General features: G+C 42.1%; 1 pseudogene; it reads left to right on the forward strand.

Annotated features, from left to right (window-relative positions):
* The first annotated feature begins 2,846 nt into the window (after positions 1-2,846).
* Positions 2,847-5,453, forward strand: LOC137234972 (uncharacterized; annotated as a pseudogene).
* The last annotated feature ends 3,058 nt before the right edge of the window (positions 5,454-8,511 follow it).

Here is an 8,511-nt window from a genome sequence, read left to right on the forward strand (position 1 = left end):
TTACTGAAAAACCAAGAGTTAGGGAAAGAGTATGTTCGGGTGTTATCCGAATACGAAACGCTTGGACATATGAGAAAAATCAAAAACAATATTCCATCCGACGATTCCGATAGTTATTTCCTCCAGTACTCCAAGCAGACTTGCCCATTTTAATTCTACGTTGGAGACTGTACCGCTTTGTCTTTAATAGTGACATAGAAAAGATGTATAGGCAAATATGGGTGGCCGATAATCACGCCAAATTTCAAAGAATTGTCCATCGAACATCCCCCAACGAACCCATCAGTCTTTACGAACTAAAGACTGTCACATTTGGTGTAAACTGCGCCCCCTACATCGCGATACGATCACTTCTACAATTGGCTGATGATGTAGAAAATACGTACCCAATAGCATCGGGTATATTACGAGAAAGTAAGTATGTCGATGACGTTTTATCTGGAGGACATACAATAGCTCCAACCATCAGAGCAAGAAACGAGATTCGCGAAGCATTATACTCAGCTGGCTTTCCATTGCGCAAGTGGACATCAAATTGTGAGAAAATCCTTCAGTACATCCCCAAAACGGATCTGCTCAGCGAGGACTTCCTAGCGTTTGAAGAGGCTAGCTCAGTGAAGGCACTCGGAATACGATGCAACGCGCATTCAGACATATTTTACTTCACCGCAGCAGCTTTAGAGAGTGGCGAGAACATCACCAAACGCGTAATCCTATCCGCTATAGCCAAACTTTTCGACCCTTTAGGCTGGCTTGCACCAATGGTCATAGTGGCAAAAATACTAATGCAGCATATCTGGTTAGAGGCACCGGGTGGGACGAAACTGTCTCCCCACTACCTTAGAACGGTGGAAAAATTTCACCCAACACTATAACGAAATAGATAACATTAGGATACCGCGATGGGTAAATTTTACGCCCGAGGACGAAATCGAAATACATGGTTTTTGCGCTGCATCGGAAAAGGCATATGCATATAAACGAACTCACCCAAAAACTAAAGCAATGTTCCACGAAAGGGCGTGCATAATCTCAGCCGATGAGATTAAGGCAACGACTCAAGCATTAATACGAGTCTGCCAGAAACAATTTTACGGGACAGAATATTTAAAATTAAAAAATAGGGAACCTATTAATCGAAAGAGTGAAATACTCTCACTAAACCCATATATCGACAAAGATGATATTATTAGAACAGGGGGGCTTCTAGGGGCGTCGAAAGACATGTCATACAACGAGCGTCATACGATCATCTTGCCTTACAATTGTAAGCTGTCTCGCCTTACAGTTATGATGGCGTTTTATCGCGAGAAGAGGATGTCCGAAGAACATCTACTCCGACAATGGTACAAACTTTGTCGGAGCATCAAGATCTTTACGATCCGAATTTAAAGCCTTTCTGGCCGAAAGCCGAGACAAAACAGTCTCAAAGTATACCCATCAAACATTGAGCTGGCATTTTATTCCCGCCGCCGCTCCACATATGGGCGGCCTGTGGGAAGCGGGAGTGAAGAGCTTCAAAAGCCACTTCAAAAAGATTGCTTCTCCCCACAAATATACTATGGAGGAGTTCCAAACACTTTTGAGCAGCATTGAGGCGTGCCTCAACCCGCGCCCTCTCAGTCCAGGATCGAATGACCCAACGGACCTGGAACCACTAACCCCCGGACATTTCCTAACCGGCAGCCACCTGCTGTCTCCACCAGAACCAGACGCCAGTGAGAGCTCTGCCTCGATGATCAATCGATGGCAGAAACTCAAAGCCCTCCATCACACTTTCTGCAAACGATGGAAGGTGGAATACCTTTCCGAACTTCAAAAACGAGTGAAGTGGAAACAGTCAGAACAAAATATACACGTGGGAGATCTAGTTGTCATCAAAGAGGACAAATTATCTCCCAACGAATGGAGGTTAGGCAGAGTCGTCAACGTACACCCCGGCGAAGATAACCGAGTACGTGTAGTCGACCTCATAACCGAGAAGGGTCAAGTCAGACGAACTTTGGTCAAACTGATCCTTCTTCCCACGGAGATAGATTGAGCGAGGACCAAAAGCTTCGCTTAACAATCCCCCCCGTTCCTCCACATCCCTCCGTTCAAAAAAAAAAAAAAATATCCCACAAATTCACTCGCTCACCAGAAATCTTCCCACTCACTCGTTCTCCCATAACGAGGATACCAGAAAAGCCCTCACGCAGATCCCCTATCTGCTACAAAATTCTAGTTTTTCATTTTCAAAACAACCATCCCACTCACTCGTTATTCCATAACGAGTATACCAGAAAAGCCTTTACGCAGACCCTCGGTCCATAATCTTTTTTAAATTTTCAAAATTTCAAAACCCAGCGCCCGCACACCGAGGCCAATCAACCACCCTAATGCAGATCCCCATCTGCCACAAAACACTTATTTTTAATTTGCAAAACCAAACCCCACTTCACTCACTCACCCCGAGCGAGGACACCAGAACCCTAACGCGGACTCAGGGTCTGCCACGGAACGCAGATGCACTCAGCCAAAGGAACGAGGCCCGTACAATCAAAGAAAAGGCCGCAAGTCACAACAAATATCAGTCAGACACTGCTAAAAGTACCACAACAACTATGCCGCAACCCTATCGCACTTTCTCCCATTATGGCTTTAACTATCCAATTACTTATCAACCAAATATCCCAATACATCCAGCTAATTTGATCACCGCAGTACAATTGCAGCGTCAAAAGGTAATCGCCTTTATTAAGTCAACTGCAATGAGTTTACATACTAGTTATTTCTCACAACAAAAACAAAGATCATAAGAGATTTTTCACTTGGTTTTATGCGGAACAGTAAATGTATTAGCGGAAATGATTTGTAAAAAGGACGTTAACCAATGGTTTAAAGAACTCGAGAGTTATAAAAGAATTGACACAATGTGCACTTTGCTTAACATGTGTCTGCCATTTGAGTTACGTTTCTTAGGTACATGTCTAGAAGAATTAGGCCGGCGTGATTCATAAGAGTTACGCGGCATGGAATTGAGGGTATAAAATCCTCAAAATTTGGCAGCTGATATAGCTGCATGTCAAAAAGGCAAACCAACTAATAAGAAGATACGAAGAAAAATGGCGCTGTATTTAGCGTTAATACGGGCTTGCAATCGTACCTGCGTTACAGATATATTCCGTACATTGGAAGGTTCGGGTGATCGTGATTTTCAAAGCATGAATGACTCAGATACATTACAGGAACTCCTATTGGATAAACTATGGCTGCGAATCATCCCGTTTTCTCATTCGACCAACAATGCAAATGTACACAAATTTTTGAAAAGATAAGAGAAAATAAATTGGTTGTTAATGCGGATCTTCAAACACAACCACCGCCTTTACAACAACAAATGAATATGGATCAAACATTTGTAAATCCACAATTACAATATCAACGTCAGCATTTGCCTCCGTCCCATCAAGAACTACCACAACATTTGCTCCATGCAATGCACATCCCTGGGCAACCACACCCACAGATATTAGCACCTTTGCCACACAAAAGCCACTACCCTTTGGTTTAAATTCAGCGTTGTGAATAGTAATAACTGCCGATAAAGAACGCCTCATGAGGCGAAAAGAAATTTTAAATGCTATCTCTGCACAGGAATGTCGAAGCAACTCAAAAGGAATCAGAGAAGCTAAACTGTTAGCAATAACTGCAACAGAGACACCAACAAAGCATACAAAAATCCTTAATGGTAACAAAACGAAATAACGCACAGCAAAGCCTGTCATCCAAATCAATGTTATCTTTAGCGATATAAATTCATATTGCCGGTTTGTGCGAGTTAGCAGATTCCAGCTTTTTAATTCCTCCGCTTCAAAACACGATGTAACCTTATCTTCAATAATGGATTCTACTCCCACTTTGATATACCCCAGACATTTTTCCAAGTTAAAACGTATTTCTTCATCCTTTTGGGAGGTTTCATAATCAGTACTGGAAGTGTTATTGGCTGTGGGAAGAAGTACACTATCCCTACTAATAAGCGTATTACCGTTTGTAGTGGGTAAACTGTTTTCCGTTTTTTGATGTGGTATGTTATAGTCATTGGACTTGGCTTCTATAAAGGCAGGTGAAGCCTCCTCACCCTCTTTCTTCAGATGTTCTTTCGCTGCTGTTTCTATGCTGAGACGTCCAAACTCAAATACCTTTAGCAAAAGTTTTACATATGCTCTGCGCACACCTACAGACTTATTTACGGCAGACAAAATAATTAAAAACGAAATAAATACAATAAATGGAATGCAGAAGAAATCTAAAACTGTTGTACTAAACATCATCCCTTTTTTTAGCAAAACCTTATTCCTTTCAAATACTTTTAACCAATATAGAGCTTTTAACATTATGCCACATATACCAATGACATTTCTACAGGGTTTTCATAAGATAATTCAAGCAGATGGAACAATGCAACATCCTGTTCCGGTGGACCCTCATTTGATTTCCTTAAATGTCATTCCGAATGATACAAGTCCAATATTTCAACCATCTTGGCAACGGATGTATCCTCAAACTATCGAGGGTGTTATTAGCAGTGATGTGGCCGGTAACCCTGTACAAACGTTTATTCGCAATGGTTACCCCCGTAGACATAAAACAGGCACCACATATACACCTTTGATACATCAACAACAACAATTAACCGTTAATCCACATTTTCAACCGGTCACAAACTATTCAACATTGGCTTATACAATGCAAAATATGTCAATGTCAGAGAGATATATTACCGGCTTAAATACCACGTTTTATACCAAGTTCAATGAATTCAAATAAAAGTGTTGGAAGTGATACAGGTAGTTCAAGTGGTTCATGTGGTGATGTTTCCCCACCAGAAACGCCAACACTGTCTAGTGTTTCATCAGGTTTACGACTCGGCGGTAGTGATAATTTGCATTAAAAACATTTTGGTTATAATACAAAACCAACGGGAGTACATCAAGACTCAATGGCCGACCAGATAAATTAATTTCATCGAATATTGCTGTAAATGCGGTTAGTACGACTGCAAGTGGTGGAATGTATAATCACCATTGCCAAATACACATCCAGCATTAACGCAACAGACTTAACCAATGTATAGTTCAGAAATTATATTAGCTCCTGGCGGTAATGCAGGTGGCATTGGTCTTATGCAAACAACTTCATTAGCTAATAATAATAATAGTGGTGGTGTTGGTGGTAATAATATTGCTGTTGTCACATTGAATATGGGTACAAGTAACAATAATATAGCCAATAATCCTGTATTGATGAGTTCACCAACGGCAGGTGGTGCTGGTGGTAGTATACTTACGAATATAACACCAAATTCAGTTATACTACCATCGCCACATCCACAATATAATACAACGTATCCATATGAAGCCGTACCTACAACACATCAACGTTTAATGAATCATACGGGGAACGTTTAGCTGCAATTGGATAATTACGTCTACTCATCCAAAGCATATGTATAATGCGTTCGTTTCCTTTAATAAGAAATATGCTACCCAAAATTACATCTGAAAAGGAATAAAAAAGACGAAAAATTTATTGATTAATAAAAAGAAATATATATTAGTAATGAAATTCATTACAATTCTTCACCACATCATTACCTTTTCTTTAGGACATTCTGCGCAACAATAGCATTTCTCCAAACCACGCCGTAGTAAAAAATGAAATGAAAGAACGGAAAATCTCTTGATACATTTCCCGTTGTTTCAATTCATAGGAATTTTGCCTTCTATACACGGGTATGTATGAATGTGGGGTTTTTTTTTTTTGTTTTTTTTTTATCTTTGCCGTTGGTATGCTGGTACCAGTGAGCGGAATTCAAAAAAGGGATGGTAGTAGACGAATAAAAAAAAAAAAATGAAAATAGTAGTAGTTGGTAGTTTTTACCAAGAAAACAACAGCTACAGTTCATATTTGTACCAAACAATTAATAATGTATTGTAAAACAAATAACGCGCGTTTCAAAGAAATGACACCTTAAAACACGTAAACAGGACAAAATTACATGCACATTTGTATATACCTATGTACATAGCTTATGCCTATACGATACTCACTTTTTTCCTGTAGCGTGAGTATGAAATACTGACAAACATGCACCAAAACGTCAAATCACAACAACAATATTCCAAGGTACCAAAAGTACTGCCACAAAATAACCGATCTCGGCAGGTAATCGTTTACGCAGAACCTTTTATTTTCGTTCAAATTATTATAAAAAAAAAACTGAAAAAATAGCGCAGAAAATATTCGCGTACTCAGTTACTATATTTCTCTACTCAAAAATTTATTTCCTGTTTAAGTTCACCAGAAATTTTTCAAAATTGACTGATTTGGTCAGTATCGCCTCCTAATGTTAGTTGGGTGGGCCCGGCACTTCAATACTTTAAAATTATCGCAGTATACGTTTACAGTGCGAAAATACGGAATTATTGGTAGATTTTGGGCCTCGGTGGTAGTAGTAGTAAAAAATGAAAATGGGTCAGAAAAATTACTAAACCTACCAATGCGGTAAAGTCCGTGCACTGACTGTCCATATACTTATACCAACGTATGTAAATATACATGCCGAGTTTTAAATGTAGATTATATTAGGGATGCATAAAAAGAGGCAAACGAGTACCCAAAAACCCGTTTCTGGCAAATCGGTATCGGAGCCAAGTACCCTTCTGGAACCGTGCCTTTTGCTAAAGGCCATCAATAAAACAGGACTACAAGCGTACTTGGGGAAAAGTTGAGGAAAATAAGTGAAGGGCAATACAAAAAAAAAAAAAAATGATTCATTCTACAAATTCTTCTCTTCGTCCAAAACGAAGATTTTTTATTTTTTTTCTTTACATAGCATACAATTTTCTGTGCAAACATTTTTTTTCGTGGCGGGCAGGGAAGTTGTTGGTTTTTAGCACCAACAACACAAATAACAGCGAGTCAAAAATACCCACGCTATACACTTTCTACCCGGTTCGGTACCAGAATGTGCGAACCGAAAATCGTAAATGCTAATTTTTCTGCAGCATTAGTGTGCCCGTGGCTAACTAAAACGCTACCGGGTGACACAAAATAAACAAAATAAGGCACTAAAGACCCAGGCACATAACGTGCGGGGAAAGAGGCCATGCACATAATGCGCACCACATATGAATATTTTTTTTATGCAGCGACAGATGCTTCCCCTTATGCGCGCGCTAATAAAATTTCCCAAATCCCAATAATACAATTAGGGACCACTCGCCCCCGCATTTTCGAGAATGACTCGACCCAGTCAAACATATTGCATTTCTTTCAGGAAAATGGGTCGCTTTGCCGCTATGCAACGAAACGCTGCCAAGAATGTCATGCGTTATACGTCGGAATGCCGCGCTTGTTTTAAGCAACATCCCATACGCCTGTGCCCCATCTTTCGGGCCAAAAAACCCGAGGAGCATCTTTACTTAGCGGTCCGCGGGAGCTGCTGTGGAAATTGCTTGGCTTTAGACCACCACTCTAACGCGTGCCCAAGCCAAGGCCGATGTAAAAAATGCGGCGAAAAACATCACACGATGCTTCACATCTCCTCGATTGATGAAGAGGAACAGCTACTCCACGAAGCCCGCTCCAAGCCATGGAGTGTACAAGTTGAGGAGAAGCTGGAATCACCCCGTGAGCGGATTGACGACTCCATATCGTTATATGCGTCAGATGCTGGAACGGAGACTGGGCCTCTTCGTCCAGCTCGAATCCACCGAACCGGAGCGGAGACTCGGTCTCTTCGACCGAACACAAAACCAGCAGCCAAATCGTTTCGACCGCTTTTGCAGCATGAAAGGAAGCGGCTCCAGCACAACACATCTACAGTCCAGCGCCATGTTCGTGACGGCGGAGCGGATACTCGGTCTCCTCGCCGGCAAACTAAGGACCCTCAACGAAGACAACCACCGCGCGATCGCAGAGCGGAGACAAGGCCTCTTCGCCTGCAACAACGACATCACACCCATCAGCAACCACGAGATCGCAGTCACGGATCCAACTCGCTGCAGCTCACCACCGTGTCCGCCTTCCGGGCAGGGCTCCTAGCCCCGCGTTCAGCTGCCACCGCCACCATGATACCGACGGTAGCGATCACCCCCACCGCGGTCGTGAAAATAGAAGCAGGGGCGGCTACACCTCGTTCGCGCCTTAATCGATGGATGCTCCCCCACCACAGTGATTGGCAGGCAAGCAGGATGTCTGCTGCGTATCCGAGGAAGACACGGACAGAACAAAAGGATTGCGACCCATGCTGCGGTCGTATCCAATTTTCGGCACATGACACCCACGACCAGCATCGACAGCGCTATCGCAGCCCCGTACGCACATCTCCGTCTGGCGGATCGGCAGTTCCATGCATCCGCGCCGATCCGCCTCATCCTAGGAACAGATGTATATGCGGATATAATATTACCAGGGATTCTGCCCACCACGTTTGGCCTTTTGTTGGCTCAGAGTACCATCTTC

The sequence above is a fragment of the Eurosta solidaginis genome, chromosome X (assembly GCF_040869045.1).
Source record: "Eurosta solidaginis isolate ZX-2024a chromosome X, ASM4086904v1, whole genome shotgun sequence".
Taxonomy (NCBI): Eukaryota; Metazoa; Arthropoda; class Insecta; order Diptera; family Tephritidae; genus Eurosta; species Eurosta solidaginis.